General features: G+C 51.1%; 1 protein-coding gene across 3 annotated transcripts in view; it reads right to left on the minus strand.

Moving 5' to 3' along the window:
• LOC144937220 (spectrin beta chain, non-erythrocytic 1-like) overlaps positions 1-16,506 on the minus strand; it is a 197,520-nt gene that overhangs the window by 150,135 nt on the left and 30,879 nt on the right. Inside the window, exon 1 of one of the 3 annotated variants that reach the window (XM_078864580.1) lies at positions 5,438-5,584. The exons of the other annotated variants lie outside the window; for them this stretch is intronic. The gene's annotated coding sequence lies outside the window, so the exon portion shown is untranslated. Of the gene's footprint in view, positions 1-5,437; positions 5,585-16,506 lie in introns of those variants that run through there. 3 annotated transcript variants of the gene reach the window in all.

Raw genomic sequence — 16,506 nt, forward strand, 5'->3', positions numbered from 1 at the left:
AGGCAACTGTGATCATTTAAAAAAACAAATCTACACACGCGCGCGATTTGTTCCTTCTTGAATTCTCTGTTGCGTTTCACGTGGTTGTTTGTGGGGGTGTTTTATCTCTCCCGTCTCTACCGGACACTCTGATGTGCTGCCAACATCTTCATCATCAGCCTCATCAGTATCATATGAGTATCAGTATCAACATCATTGCTTTCATCATCACCATCATAATTATTTATAACATGACGCTGGATTAAAGCCTTCCCCAGGCTGATACACCTTTAATTACAAATAATACCATTGCTTTAAAGTATTAGCTAATAACAACAACAATAATCTCGCCATAATGTGCCCGTTGCCCAAAACTGGAAACAACGCCACTTCGTTCACAAACACTCACCCCTGCTTTATTGATTTCATTTTCGATTGATTGTATTTGTTTACGCGGGCTAAGAGGCATTCAACCGTCGGCTGATTTACAAGAACGACTCGCCGTGAGAGCCTTGGTGACCAAATGGGAAGTGAGAGAGAGAGAGGCAGCGGATACATCGACACGTTGCAGACACCGAGTAGCTAACACATTGCGGAAAACTCAGCAGCGCTCAAGTCAAGCGCCATTCGAGTAGCACACTGGCGGTGTACGGCCTTACGTTGAACTTCTTTCGCACCGTACGTAGCCAACCGTGCTTAATCGGCCGTGGAGAAAGGGGAGGGGTGACTTCTCTCTCTCGGCCCAAACACTGGAAAAGTGAACACAGCACTGACTGATAACGGTCCGTCACTCACACACGTGCGTGTGTGTGTGTACTGACCACCCACCCCTCGTGTGTCGTGCTGGTCTTCATATGTGCTCGCGAAGAGCGCTTGCGATCCTTACCTTCGTGTCCATTTTAAACAAATTTAACTAATAACCTATTTGTTTTATTTTTACCAGGTAAGGCCCGCTGAGATACGTTGCTCTTTTTCAGAAGCGACCTGGCCACAAATGACAGCTCAACGAAATGGCTTATCGCGTGGAAATTTATAACAGCCAAATACTCTGAACGCACGTTCGAAATGTGGAGGGAAAAACCGGAGGAGGACCCGGAGAAAAATCCACGCGACCACGGGGAAAACTTGAAAACTCCAAATATACCGCTGCCAACGTGGGGATCAAACCCCCGACCTCCCGCGTATCAGGCGAGTAAGATAACATCTCGCCACTGTGACGCCCCTTAAATAAATAAATTAAGCGCGTTCAAATTGCATCATCAAATCCCAAGCATGGAAAAAGGCAGTAAAACAACAGCAAGAACAGTCCCCTACCACACCCAGACAACACACAGTCATTCAATAAAATTATACACTAAAATGTAACTATCGACACATTGCTAAGGAACACATTTTACAAATCACGTTGGCAAATGTGGCTGCATATAGCACGAACCTTTTGCTTCAGAAAATACATTTTGGAAGGAAGATTTACGATATTTAGTAAGGAAACAATGTTGTTGTTCCAAAACGTTGGTGCTGCAATGGCAAAGGCTTTGTGTCACCCATTCCTAATTCTCGTTCTTGGAATAGTTTAAAGGAAATTCGATGGACGCCTTAGGTTTAGTTTGAAGGCGTCGAGGGGGGGGGGGGCACACGGTGGGATTTGCCCTGGGGCTCCGCACCCTTTCATGGCTGGCCCTGCTCGCCACTGCTATGGACTACGGTGGGGCCGTGTTGCAGAGGTTACCGGTTGGAATTGAGCGGCCGCCCTGGTCATTACTGCAGTGGGGTATGAACCGCAAATGAAATATCCCGAACAACGCGTCCGTTTGCTTCACAGCGGACGTCACGAATCGCCGCGACGTCATTCGCAGATTGGCCAAATATTACGACAACATTTACACCGTACATTACTCGAGCGGAGCGCACGCAGCCATCGTCGCTGAGAAAACACGTGGCAGGACACCACCTCATTTGAAAAAGCGTCCCGAGACTCAGCGAGGCTTTCCCGTGTAAACAAGCAAAACGTACAACGACAGAACATGTTGAAACGCAGAGGCTGAGATGCGCGTCTAAAGTACTTTAAAGCGTCCCAGAAGGCTGCTTTCCTCCACCTCCCTGCTACATACGCACTCTGCAGGCTTGGGTGTTCACGCCATTCGTATGGCAGCACAAAGCCTATCACGAAGCTGCTTTTGGTTTTGCCGTGTAAGTGAACTGGCTAACAGCTATCCTCTTATGTTGCTACACTCAACACAGACCCCCCCCCGCCCCCCCCCCCCCCGTATAGCCTCTTACAAACTGTTGGGGGGCACGTGCTATGAAGGCCGGCACGGCACACGAGGAGGAGCGTTGGGGGGCCAGCATCACACACGGCCACCTTTGTCTCCCCAGTGCTACACACCGCACCGGGTACGAGTTTAAGGTTGAGTCGACCTCGGCGAGTCCCAGGACCGGTTCTCATATTGGCAGTGCGCTAACCACTGCACCATCACGCACAGACTGTTGGTTGCCCTACACATCACTGAGGCTATACCCTCGATAGGCTCATCTCCTGCATTATGCTAATCGCACACACACACATCCTGCGTTATATATCCTTTGCTATGTATCGCACTCACATGCTGTGTTCTATTCCCTATGCTATGTACGTTCCGTGTCGCACAATGATCATCACGCATTGCTATGTTCTCTAATACCCCATGCCACCCGATCCACAGCACCATGTCACGTCCTATATTCAACACACACACACACGCCGTACCCTATCAATGTTTGCTATGTATTGAATGATGCGACGCACGTGAACGCAAAACGACATCATCACACATCCTGTGCCCTGTACGCGTGTACGCTATTATGGTATGCCCATCACACGCGCACACGTGCCGTGCTCTGTAACGGTGCAAGCGATGTATCATGGATTACTCATCCCATACGTGCTGCGTTTTATAATTTTGCCGTGCATTGCCGTATTCTCTGGATCGTCAGACACATCTTCCTCCCCCGAGCACGACTGACGATATATACATCACAAGTTCAGGGTGCGTCTTATAATCCCGAGAATCCGCCGTGCTCATCTGAGACACACAGACGCTGCGCTGTACACCAATGTAACGCGGTGTGATTGACAAAGACAAAAATCCCCCGTATAGCCTTAACAGACTGTTGGGGCAAGTGCTGTTAGCGAGCACCTACAAAGGCCGGCACGGCACACGAGGGGGTGGGTGGCCAGCACCACGCCCGGCCGCATTTGTCTCCCCAGTGGCGACGTTTACACACCGCACTGGGTACTCATTTGAGGCTGATTCGACCTGGGGGAGGCCCAAGACCGGTTCGGATAATCGTAACCGGTGTTGGCCGTGAAATCGAACTCGGGTCGCAGGTTCGTAGCGCAGCGTAGCGCTAACCGCGACACCACCGCCCCCCACTGTGATTGACACACACAGACGCACACACGCTCCTGTGTTCCATACATAGTAGCCTCCACCTAACGTGTCAAACTGGACTTCGTCATCACACACCACCGCTCCACGCCGCGTATCGCTGCGGCTGAGCTGCAACGTGTAACATCATCAACACACGCACACAGAGGGCGGTGGCCACATACTGACACACTCACACAAAAGATAAAGATCACCCGATAGGATCGAACAGACTGTCGGGGCAAGTGCTGTTCGCGAGCACCCTATGGAGGCCGGCACGGCGCGCGACAGAGTGGGTGGCCAGGCACCACGCCCGGCCGCCTTTATCTCCCCACCGCTGATACTTGTACACACGGCGCCAGGTAATCGTTTGAGGCTGAGTCGACCTAGGCAGAGGCCCAGGGCCGGTTGAGATAATCGTCGCCGATGGTGTTGGCCGTGAGCGAGAATCGAACTCGGGTGCCGGGGGTTCATAGCGCAGCGCGCTAACCGTTGCGCCACCACTCCGCACGCACGCGCGCGCGAGCGATGTTCCGTTATAATCCAATGCCTCTATCCCACACAGACCGCGAGCTTGCGCTGTGCGTTATGCAATACATCAAGCTGGCCACACCAGGCTGGTCAATTCCTATGTATTGTACAACCTATGCCGCGCACGCGACGAGGAGGTGTTCGCCGTTGTGTGTTCTTGTACTATAATAATGGCAACTAAGGCAAAGACCCCCTCGCCATGTAGCCCGCTCGATGGTAAAAGTAGGACTGCACGATTTTTGGGAAAATATCTAATTGCGATTTTTCTGACAGATATTGCGATTGCGATTTGATACGCGATTACATTTTGAAAAGTCAAGCGTCAGTTAATATTCACTGTGTAATAGATTTAAAACGTGTGATGGAGCATTACCACATGATACCATCAAACTATGAACTGCTCTATATATTCTCATGCAAGGATGATAACTTAAAAGATATGAATTGCTTGCAACATGTATTTATTAAAACGTTTTAATTGAAATATAACAATCAAACATAGAACAATTGTTAAGTGAAGTAAATTAAGTAACGATAATAAGAAAAATAAAACACTTCCAACAAGAAAGCAATAAGACTTTTCAAATCGCCAAAAAAATCGCAGCCTTTGCGATCTGCTCATCGCATTGTTTCAAATTGCGATTTCGATTTCAAATCGATTAATCGTAACGAGTGCTGTGAGCGAGCGCCTCTTCAGGGCGGCGCGACACACGAGGGGGTGATGTGGCCAGCGCCACGCCCGACCGCCTCGTTAGTCTGCACCGCACCAGGATACACGTTTAAGGCTGAGTCGACCTAGGGGAGGCCCACGACCGATTCGACGATGTTGGCCGCGAGCGGGGATCGAACTCGGGTTCCCGGGTTTGCAGCGCGGTGCGCCAATCGCAGCGCTGCCATCAAAGACAAAGATCCCCCGTATAGCCTAAACAGACTGTTGGGGCAAGTAGCTATTAGAGAGCACCCATGAAGGTGGGCAAGGCGGGTGACCATCACCACGCCCAGGCCGCCTTTGTCTCCCCAAGTGGCGATGTTTACACCCCGCACCAGGTACCCGTTAGAGGCTGAGCCGACCTAGGGGAAAACCCATAACCGGCTCGAGATAATCAAGATAATCGTCACCGGTGTCGGCCGTGAGCAGGAATCGAACCCCGGGTCACCGCTGCGCGCTAACCGCGACACTAACCTGAACAAAGACAAAGCTCCCCCGTGTAGCCTGCACAGACTGTTGGGGGCAAGTGCTGTTAGCGAGCAGCACCTATGAAGGCCGTGGCACGGCGCGTTCTAACCCCGCGCGCGACGACACCATCACCGCTATCTCCCACCAACAGACCACACGCCCTGCGCTGATCGCAACAACGCAATGTCCAGTGTATCACCACACACCACGCCTACTTGCTGCTAGGCACACGCGGGCACCATGCATGCCCGCTAACCAGTAATCATCATCACACACGCGCGGAGAGAGACGGGTCTCTCGCTCTTCTACGCCTCGTCGTCCGCGCGTTGTGCGCCGCGTTTACCGGGGTGATTGTCCAAGGCGGGCAAGGGCAGTCTTCTCAGGCTGCTCACACCCGCTCGTGCTGCTGCTGCTGCTCCCGCTGCTGTGAGTCTCCGTCCGAGCCCGTGCGCGTCTCTCCGTCTCCGCACGCGTGCGTGTGTTGGTGGTGGTGGTGTCGATCTCTCCCCCTCCTCCTCCTCCCCCCCTATCACTGAGCCCGAGCTGAGGCTCCGCCTTCCACGCGATGCGCTTGCGGCGGGCGGTGGTGGTGGCGGTGATGATCGAGCGAGCGAGCGAGTCGCGGTACGACCCCTGCAGACTCCTGCCTGGTCCCGCAGGACTGTGCATGTCGGGGTTCAGTTCAACCGGGGGGATTGGGGGGGGGGCTGTCACGGTCGTTCGGCTCCCGCATGGCCACCCATCCCACAGCAACGGGGCGCAGGGATTTTGGGGAGTTTTGTTGTTGGTTTGGAAGTTTTACGGGGAAATATATTTAACGAGATACGAATCCCCGACTCTGTGTGTGTGTGGTGTGTGCGTTGGACTTCTTTCGCAGCGTACATCACCAACCGTGTTCATCGGAGGTGCGGGGGAAGGACAGCAAACTAAACACAAGAAGCAGTTCTACTCCAGCATTTGCTTTTTACAATAGAGCAGTACACACAACGCAAGGATCCCGCTTAGAGCCTTAACAGGCTGTTGGGGCAAATGCTGTTATTAAGAGGTGGTGCGACCAGCACCACACATGCCCGGCCGCCTTTGTATCCCCAGTGCTGATATCTACACACCACATTGTCCACATGCGTGGATGAGTCAACCTCAGGGAGGACCCAGAACCGGTTCAGATATCGATCGCCACTGATGAAGAACTCTGATCGGGTATCGAACTCGGGTCCGCGGGGCTCGTGGGGCAGTGCGCCAATGGCTACGCCTCTGCTGGGGGGAAGTGTGGCAAGAGGCGTGGAGAAGTGCAGGCGAGGGAGCTGCACTGAGAGACTCCGCAAGAGTCGCCACACATTGACCAGGGGACATTCGCAGGCCACGGCATGGCCGGGTGGTGGTGGTGCTGGTGGCTGTCTGCACGCGGCCTGTACTCCAGCACCGCGGAGGCGATGGTTGGTGGATCGCAGGAATGCTGGGAAACCGCCTTCCCGATGACGTCGAGGTGCCATACCCTGGCTCGCCAGGAGAGGGCGGTGCTGCCGTTGGACCAATCGCCATCTGTTTCCATCTGTACGGGTATGGAGTGTTGTCACCTCGCGCGCGTGGCGTGGGGTTTCTCCGGGTGCTGCACTTACTTGTACGATAATCACTCCTCGTTCATTGGCTGAAAACGTCTTAAAATAAAAAAAAACATTATTTGGGTCTTTCTGTAAAGTCACGTCGAGATAGGTTCAAAGAAAATAACAAAAAACGACGACGTTTCGATCGCAACACAACCGGTCCTGGGCCCTCCCTGAACCTATCTACGTGACTTTACCGAAAGACGCAAAGAACATGAATTCCTACAGTCACGAAAGCTTTAAGTCAATATAAAAAAAACAATATCCTGAATGTTGTGATATTTCTCGTGGACGGTCGAGGAGGTGCCACGTGATAGCTTGGGATCGAGTGTTTCCCCCCCCCTCCTCCCCCACTGCATGCATCGGTTTTCTCGGGGTGCTCTGGGTTTTCGTCTGATACGCAAACACATTGACTTGGCCGATAACAGCATCATATATCGAGGACTGTAGAGCTTCAACAATTGTTGGCACCGCTTCGCCGCCTGACTGCTGCCTTCGTGCTTGTGTCTGCGGTTCCTCCTCGCGCCTCTGACTCGTCTTCTCTCTCTCTTGCTCTCTCTCTCTCTTGCTCTCTCTCTCTCTGCTGTTGCTACTGGCGGCAATAAAAGTTGTTTAAAAGTCAAGTCTCTGTCTTCGAGAGTGGGTAGGTACTGTCCAGCGTTCTACGCGTTACAAGTTATCATCATCAGCATCGTAGCGGTTATTAGGGAAAAGTTAAGTGGTTGACAAGTCACCTTTAAATGTAAATTGTAAAACTCATTTCTTTAGAACTGATTTTTGTGTTTAGTTTGTTGTCCTTCGCCCGCACCACCGGTGAGCACGGTTGGCTACGTACGGTGCGAAAGAAGTTCAACATGCACGCGTACAGTACAAACTCAAAAGGGGATAGATACCGACCGGTGGTCGAGACTAACGACGGAATGACAGCCAAACAAGGGAGCACACACACAGACACACACACACACAACCGCCATTCGCCACTAAGTGGCGGTGACGTCACCACGACGATTGTGCCAGGCTATGTGCACCTTGAGGCCACGTGAAGTGTCGAACGCCCGCTGGCAGGTCACGGGGCAGACCTAGGTGTCACGGGTCGACTGAGATGGCTGATGCACCACCTGTGCCCCCTACTGTGCCAACTTGCTGTGCTTTAGCCACCCGGCGCTCCGCTCGTTGTTGTGAGCGTCGCTCCTCCGCCCTGTGTTGTTGGAGGGCGACTGCCTCCAACTGCCCAGTAGCGTCCTTCACGAGCCTCCTCCACAGAGGCCGATCTTGACACCGCTGGTACCAGTCATCGGCAAGTCCACTCAGCTCCACATCCTCCTGTACCACATCACTCGATCTCTTCTATAGCCCGTGCCACGCCCGTTTAGCCCCCTCGATCCGGCCGAACAAAAGCTGTTAAGGCATGCGGTGGCTGGGCATGCGGGCTACATGACCCAGCCAACGCAGCCTTGCCTGCCGGAGGAGCTCACCGATGGGACTTTGTCCAGATCTTTCGAGGATTTGTGAGCTCCTCACACAATCCAGCCTGGTTAAACCCAGGATTGATCGTAGGCAGACACACACACAGACACACACACAGACACACAATCACACAGACACCCGGTCCAGGGTGTATAGCGCGCCGAGATGAAGCGACGATGAAAACAACAGCCTCATGCACAGCCAGAGATGGATGGATTGCGATGGGATGGCGACTGATGATGATGATAATAATTGTATATTGTTATATACAAATGCCGCTTGATTGATTCTTGTATCTTCGTCGCCGAGGGAATGTGTTCACTCGGGCTCTTGGCTGGCAGCTGGCCACTAACTGTTGTTGAGTGGGAGATCTGTTTTGAAGGAGGTTTGATGTTTTTTCACCCCCCCCCCCTCCCAAATCAATTTTGCCAAAAGCTAATTTTTACTTGAACGGCACTTATTCGATGACACTGTAGCCTCAGAAGGAAAATTTATAAGAGGCGACGTTTCGGGCAACGGCCCTTCTCCGTCAACGTTTCCTTTAAAATATGTAATAGAAAATCTTCTTGGTTCTTTCGGTAAAGTCACGTAGAAGGGAAGTAATAAAATAATAAAAATAAAACATAATAAAACAATTCTCACGACGTTTCGGCCACAACGCAAGCAGCCGTCCTCTTCGCCTGAGGACGGCTGCTTGCGTTGTGGCCGAAACGTCGTGAGAATTGTTTTATTATGTTTTATTTTTATTATTTTATTACTTCCCTTCTACGTGACTTTACCGAAAGAACCAAGAAGATGAATCCCTGCAGTCACGAAAGCTTTAAATCGAAATGTAATAGAAAAATATGATAGTTGTGTGTGCTAATGTTACTATTACTGTATTCGTATGCCTGTTCATTCAGGAAAGCTCCATTGGGTTTCAAATATTGTTTCCCCCCCCCCCCTAACAACATAACGACATTGAATAAACTATTCATGCACACACAGAGGGCGTGTGTGGGAACTTGACACCAGGTGAGTGCTGTTCAGCGAGCAACTACGAGGGCCGACAGGACGCGCGTGGAGGCGGTGAGGGCTCAACACCGCGCCTAGCCAACTTACTGTCATCTCGGTCAGGATGGTTGTTGGGAGGCCGAGGAACCGGTTCAGATAATGAATCGTCACAGGTGTTGACCGTGAACTTGGTGGCGGAGGTGGGGGGGGTTCGTCGCACAGTGCGTTAACCGCTGCGCCACCGCTCCCCACTCACCCACGCACACAAACAATACAAAGATGCCCCCCCGCATAGCGTATCGCAGAGGCTGAGCTGCAACGCGTAACATCATTAACACACACACGGGCAGTCGCCCCATACTTAGACTCACACAAAAGATAAAGATGACCCGTATAGCATTGAACAGACTTGTTTGGCAAGTGCTCTGAGCGAGCACCTATTGGCCTGCGTTCAGCAACCACGTTAAACCATTACGACAAAAACAATAACAACAACAATCATTGCTTTCCCCTCTCTCCTGACCCAAACCTTCACCCTCACAAGTTGTGCGCTCTGCAGTTCCTCCACCACCAAAGACAAAGATCCTCCCCCCGTATAGCCTTAACAGACTGTCGGGGCAAGTGCTGTTAGCGACCAGCGCCTATGAAAGCCGGCACGGCTTGGGTTTTGAAGTCGAGCTGACATTCTTTCATACGAGTCAGGGGCCCACCCTTGAGCTGCTAGGGCACCTACGATTCTGCTGCGCGTGGCCACCAACATCCAGACAAAGATCCCCCGTGTAGCCTTAACAGACTGTCGGGGCAAGTGCTGTTAGCGAGCACCTAATGAAGGCCGGAACGGCACACGGTCAAGGGTGGCTGTCGGTCTAGAATTCACCACTCTGGTCAGTGCGGATTTGTGAATGCAGGTGGGGGGGGGGGGTTCACAACTTAGGTTATAATCAGGGCAGATACAAATATCACTCGCCGCAGATGTTAGTTGAGCCAGGTTCGCGGAATCAAACCCAGATGGCCCAGTCCACAGCGCAGTGCGCTCACCACTACGCCACCACTCCCTGTCATGGACGCACGCGGTGATTGTGCAGTATTGGTGCCATCACAGCGCTTCAGGCAGGAGGCTTCATTTGGTGGTGGTGTTTTTTTTATTCGAACCACAGCTGCTGCCCCTGCCAGAAGATGTGTGTGTGTGGATGTTCGCCGCTTCGTGTTGACATTATCGTGGAGGTTGTGAAGCGTGGGAGGAGGAAAGGGGTGGCAGGGTGCAGGATGGAGCATTGAAAGAGAGAGAGAAAAAAAAGCAACTACAAAAAAAGTTCATTGTTTTCACGCGCGGAAGGATATCCATCGTCGGAGGGTTGTGGTGGGGCGAGGCTTGCGCGTGTGTGGAATGTGAGATGGTGGGCAGTGTTGGGTGTGTGGCACAATATCATCAGCAGCAGTATTACTACGACCATTGTAATTAGCAGCAGCAGCAGCACTACCAGTACCACCACAATTTTCACCAGAATTATCATCATCAGCAGCAGCATTACTAGCATCGTCACAATAATTTTCATCAACGCCACAATCATCATCATCAGATTTTGCACCATCATCACCATCACAATTATCATCATCAGCAACAACAGCATCATCAACATCATCAATGCCACAATCATTATCACCACAATAATAAGCCTCAGCACCATCATCGCACACAACAAGTAAACCCGTAAAAACAAAGTTTTTCACTATAAATCCTTTATATGCGTGGCGGCTAGAGTCCTCTCGTCCTCTGGCTTGAGATGGCTGCCACCTATGGGTCAGATGATTGTCTGCCACCATTAAGCAATTGGTAATTAAATATTTAATTTGTTTTCCCTAAACAGTGTAAAATTTTGGATTTTTTTTCACGAAAATTAATCGTCACACACAACGAGTCTGTGTGGAAAATGTCAGCTCGATTGGATCACGGGAAGTGGGTTAAAACACGAGCGAAAGATTTGCACGGTCCTAAGCAAGCGAACTTAATATAAAGGATTTAAAAATATATTCGCCTGTGGAGGACGCGGGGATCGATCCCGCGACCTTTGGCATGGGAAGCGAGGGCGCTACCAACCGCGCTACTCCGCCACAGCCTGTGGAGGGGTTACGCTCTGGGCTCTTACACTCTGACGTTCAGCCAAAGCCATGAATAAGTTCTATTTGAATATATGTAAAATACATTTTTTTGCCTAAAAAGTGTAAAATTTTGGGAATTTTTTTTCACGAACAATAATTGTCTGGCACAACGAGTCTGTGTGGAAAATGTCAGCTCGATTGGATCACGGGAAGTGGGTTAAAAAACGACCGAAAGATTTGCACGGTCCTAAGCAAGCAAGCAAGCACGCAAGCAAGCACGCAAGCAAGCGAACTTAATATAAAGGATTTAAAAATGATCATCACCACACATCATGATCAGCAGCAGCATAAGGGGCCGTCAATAAATGACGTCACGCACCTGGGGGGGGGGGGGGTCAGACATTTGTGACGATGTGTGACGAGGGGGGGGGGGTTGAGAAATGTGACGTCACATCAAAATGCGAAACTTTAAATAAATATAGACAACACGTTCTGCTTAATTAAAACGACTTTTTAATAAATGTTTTCTCCTATAACATCAGAGTGCAGCGCCACATTAAATACGCACTACAATGACAATAGTTTAAAGCGATTTGAAGCATGTTTTATTTTGGGGGGGAGGGGCAGAGCTTTGTGACGTCATTTTTGAGGGGGGGTCTGACTTTTTCTGAGGCCGTGTGACAAGGGGGGGGGGGTCAAAAATCGTCCAAAACCGCGTGACGTCATTTATGGACGGCCCCTAACCATATCATCAGTCGTCACAGCATCATTACTGCCATCAGTAGCATCATTACTGCCATCAGTAGCATCACTAAGTCCATAATCATCACCACGATCCCAATTTAATCATACAACGGAAATGTGCACAATATCTGTTCCATATGAATTGGTACGACCTTAACAAGTACAGTAAACACAATCACTTATTGAAACATTGGCAAATGTGAATACAGTCCTGTAATAAGCGTATATTTAAACCAAGTGCATCCCCTAAATTCATTTTAATATTCCCATTTACGAGAAATACATCACAGCAAATTAAAGACACGCACCAGAGTCGTGTGACCTTGGCCATGCAACCCAAATTGTGGACCATGCAGTAAGCCACTGTAGCCTGCGCTCCTTCAACGGAGGAGAAAGAGCAAAACGACACGAACTCTCTCTCCCGCCTGAAGCCCTCTCATCGTGGCCAGCAGACCTCGCCATTGGCATTTTGCTGCTGAACACACACACACGTACATATAACAAATGCGCAGGAATACAATATAATTCACATCCTTTGAATCGTCACCATAGTCGTCCAATTTGTTTCATTGGATGTAATGGTAAATCATCACCATAAGCCATATACCAGGTTCAGTTATCATTGATATCAATAGTAAAGTACAAACGTGTGCTAATCCACTGTTTGATTATTGTTTTACTATACAGGGTGTTTCAAAAATATGGACCCAATTTCTGCAGTATATTTCACGATGGCAACATGTGACAATTACACGAAAAGTTACAAACAAAAAAAAGTCGCAGGGTGTGATGTCTGGGGATCTTGGGGTCCAAGAGTGTAGCGCCAAGTCTTGGGGTCCCGTACGACCTATCCAACGGTGAGGCAGCGTGTCTTGCGAATGACTGAGACTAGGGGCTGTTTGTGCGCTGGGAGAGGCATCTTGCGGTAATCATTTTAAACTCCACGCCCCGCCCCCTCTATGCCCCGCCTTCCTCTATGCCCCGCCCTCCTCTCTATGCCCCGCCCTCCTCTCTATGCCCCGCCCTCCTCTCTATGCCCCGCCCTTTCAAGTGGTAAGAGTTTCATTCATGGGCGGTTCGTGGTTGCAGAGATATAGCGATTTCAAATCGGGTCCATCTTTTTCAAACACCCTGTACTTCACCACGCTGGTCAGGGGGTGCCCTGGGACTAATTGAGACGAAACGTAATTAACTAATGTCCAAAAATTATTATACCTGTTATCCTAACATTTCAAAAGTTCATTTGTACATACGTTAATGTTAATGGGAGTCAATTTGGGCATTTGTCAAAATAAATATCATAACCCTTTGTCATGAGTTTTGGGTCACCCTCTATATATTTAACACAATTCCTGACCACAGGCCCAAAGGTTCAAGCGGCCGGCAACAAACGGCACCATTATTAAAGTTCTAAGAGAGGAGAGTTAACGTGATTATTTAATTGAGCGGGGTTATTACGTGAGGTTGGGTAAACAGAGACGACGATGGGAGGAGGGAATTCCAAAGTGGAGCAGTGCTTGGGGAGAAACAGAGAGAGAGAAGTGTTGTGAGCTTGCAGTGTGGTGAGTGAGTGGTTGAGTGAGTGAGTGAATATACTTTCTAAAAGAGTGTGTGTGTGGGTGGTTGGGTAAGTGCGGTGAATCTGTAGGTGGATGAGTGAGTCTCTGAGTGGGTGAGTGAATACACTTTTTGAAAGTGTGTGTGTGTGTGGGTGATTGGGTGAGTGGGTGGGTGAGAGGGTGAGTGTGTAGGTGGGTGAGTCTCTGAGTGGGTGAGTGAATACACTTTTTTAAAGAGTGTGTAGGTGGGTGAGTGATTGGGTGAGTGGGTGGATGAGTGTCTTGGTGGGAATGTGAGTGAGTAAATGAATACATTTTTGAGTAATTGTGTTATTGTGACCTGCAGTGTGATGGATGAGACAAAACAGTCAATGTCTGGTCGGCACCGAGTCCTCAAACATGGGTTCGATACCGACCCTGGCTTTTCCCTCCCCATTAATAAACATGCGTCTAGATTATTTCGATAATGTTGTTAACATAAATTTCCACATGAAAAGCCACTTCGTTGAGCGATCATTTGTGGATACGTTGCTTCTGAAAAATAAGCAACATTGCCTACTGCTGTCGGGGTGCAAGCGGCTCCAGGACTCGCTGGGTATTTGGATGGGCGCCAGACAATGGCGGGTAAGGTTAAAAACGGTGGAAGGGGCCCTGCGGCACATCCCAAACGCCTTGAATATCAAGGGCAGTAGAGGCTATGTGGTCTATGCGGGGCAGCCCAAGCTCTGCAGGAGATGTGGGTGCAGAGGACACCTGGCCGCAGCATGCGAAGCACGGGTGTGTCATCGCTGCAAGGCGCAGGACGATGTCGTGGAGGAATGTTGTGCCCCAGCACTGTGCAATCTCTGCGGGAGTAAGGAACACCTATATAGGGATTGCCCGCTATCGTATGCGAATAAGGTCCGGGCGCACAAGAGCAGGGCGACCAAGGGTGGAGCGAGGGGGGCGGCCGAGGCTGGGTCGGAACAAGCACCGACCAGAGGGAAGATGGGTGACGGGAGGGGAGAGACGGGCGGGCAGGGAATGCCGCTGTGGGACGAGAGGGAGGAGGGGGAGAAGTCGTCGGAAGGCGCAGAATCTATGGGCCGACAGGGGAAAGGCCCCATCGACAATGAGTCAATGGAAGAGCCCCCCAAACCAGCGGTGACCGACTGGGCTGAGGTGGTGGAGGCGGGAGAGGAAGGGGAGGAGCGGCAGAAGGCGGGCATCAGAAGAGAGAAGTTTGAGAGAGTAGCAAAAAGAAAATGGAGGGCACCATGCGCCCCAACAAGGGCTACCCCCACACATGGTCCTGAGTCGTCGGGTTCCTCGACGGACACGTGGACGTAAGAAGACGGAGTTGTGGCAGCAAAGATTGGCGAAGGGAGGGGGAAGCCCCCGGAGCTTAGGAGTGCGGAACAGCTGTGGGACTTGGTGGACAAAAATTGTTACCAACTACTGGACGATGTGTCGGGGTAGGGATATGCATTTCTTAGTATGGACCTCTCCTTGGCATCAGTGAATGTGAGGGGAATTCGGGGCAGGGCCAAGAGAGGAGCCATACTGCATCATTTACAGACCCTGAAAATAGATGTGTACTTTCTGCAGGAGTGCCACCTACCATATTCCCTCGGTTGGGAAGAGCTGACGAAGGACTGGGATGGACGCTGTATTTGGTCGGGAATTAATGCCAACAGGAACTCGGGAGGAGCCATCCTCCTGGGTAGAAGGAACGTGGAGGTACAGGAGGCCCGAGAAGTGGTTGCGGGACGATTGCACTATGTTGACGTTACATACGACGGCACGGCGGTCCGGTTGGTCAACGTATACGCCCCCACGCGGTCCCCAGAGCGTGTGGAACTGTTGGACAATGTGGCGACCTTGCTGCTTACGCGAAGATTCCCGCCAGACAAACGGCCCAGGTTCAGATAAGGTGAAAGAGGAAAAAAATGACAGATTGGGAAGAACCAATAAGAAGGGTCCACAAAGTAGCATGGGATTGGACAAGCCCAGCCACGAACCAGTATAAAAGCCAGAGCACTGAGAGCTCCGGCTCAGTTCTCCTCACACGAAGACCGAAGCCCGGGCTGAAGAAGATAGGATCCTGGACTAAGCCTTCCAGCCCTGCTAAGGGCTGAGGCTCAGTGTTCCAGTGGTCAGGGGAGAAAAGGTCCTGGATAGGCAGGACCCTGGGTCCCAGCCTTCCAGCCCTTCTAAGGTCTGAAGCTCTGCGTGATCAGAGGTCGGGGACCAACCGAGCCAGCGGTGGGTCAGTTAGCCTCCCCTAGGTGCCAGCCGGAGGACGCTAGGTTATGCGGGTAGACTTATGTATAGTTCCCGCCAAGTCCGGAGGCTGTACCTCCTTAGGTTAGCAGGTAGGCTTGTATGTAGGTCCCGCCAAGCCCGGAGGCTGTACCTCCTCCGGTTAACGGGTAAGGGGACCATATACCCCTTGTGTGTTAGGGACCCTGTCGAAGAAAGACAATAGACAGTGTGTGCCTCAAAGGACGAGAGAGGGAGGAGGGGGAGATGTCGTCGGAGGAAGGCACATAATCTACGGGCCGACAGGGGGAAGGCCCCATCGACAATGAGTCGGTGGAAGAGCCCCCCAAACCAACGGTGACCGACTGGGCTGAGGCGGTGGAAGCGGGAGAGGAAGGGGAGGAGCGGCAGAAGGCAGGCATCAGAAGAGAGAAGTGTGAGAGAGTAACAAAAAGAAAAAGGAGGGCACCGTGCATCCCAACAAGGGCTACCCCCACACATGGTCCTGAGTCGTCGGGTTCCTCGACAGACACGTGGACATCAGAAGACGGAGTTGTGGCGGCAAAGATTGGCCAAGAGAGGGGGAAGCCCCCGGAGCTTAGGAGTGCGGAACAGCTGTGGGACTTGGTGGACAAAAATTGTTACCAACTACTGGACGATGTGTCAGGGTAGGGATATGCATTTTTGAATATGGACCTCTCCTT

The sequence above is a fragment of the Lampetra fluviatilis genome, chromosome 18, assembly GCF_964198595.1.
Source record: "Lampetra fluviatilis chromosome 18, kcLamFluv1.1, whole genome shotgun sequence".
Lineage (NCBI taxonomy): Eukaryota > Metazoa > Chordata > Hyperoartia > Petromyzontiformes > Petromyzontidae > Lampetra > Lampetra fluviatilis.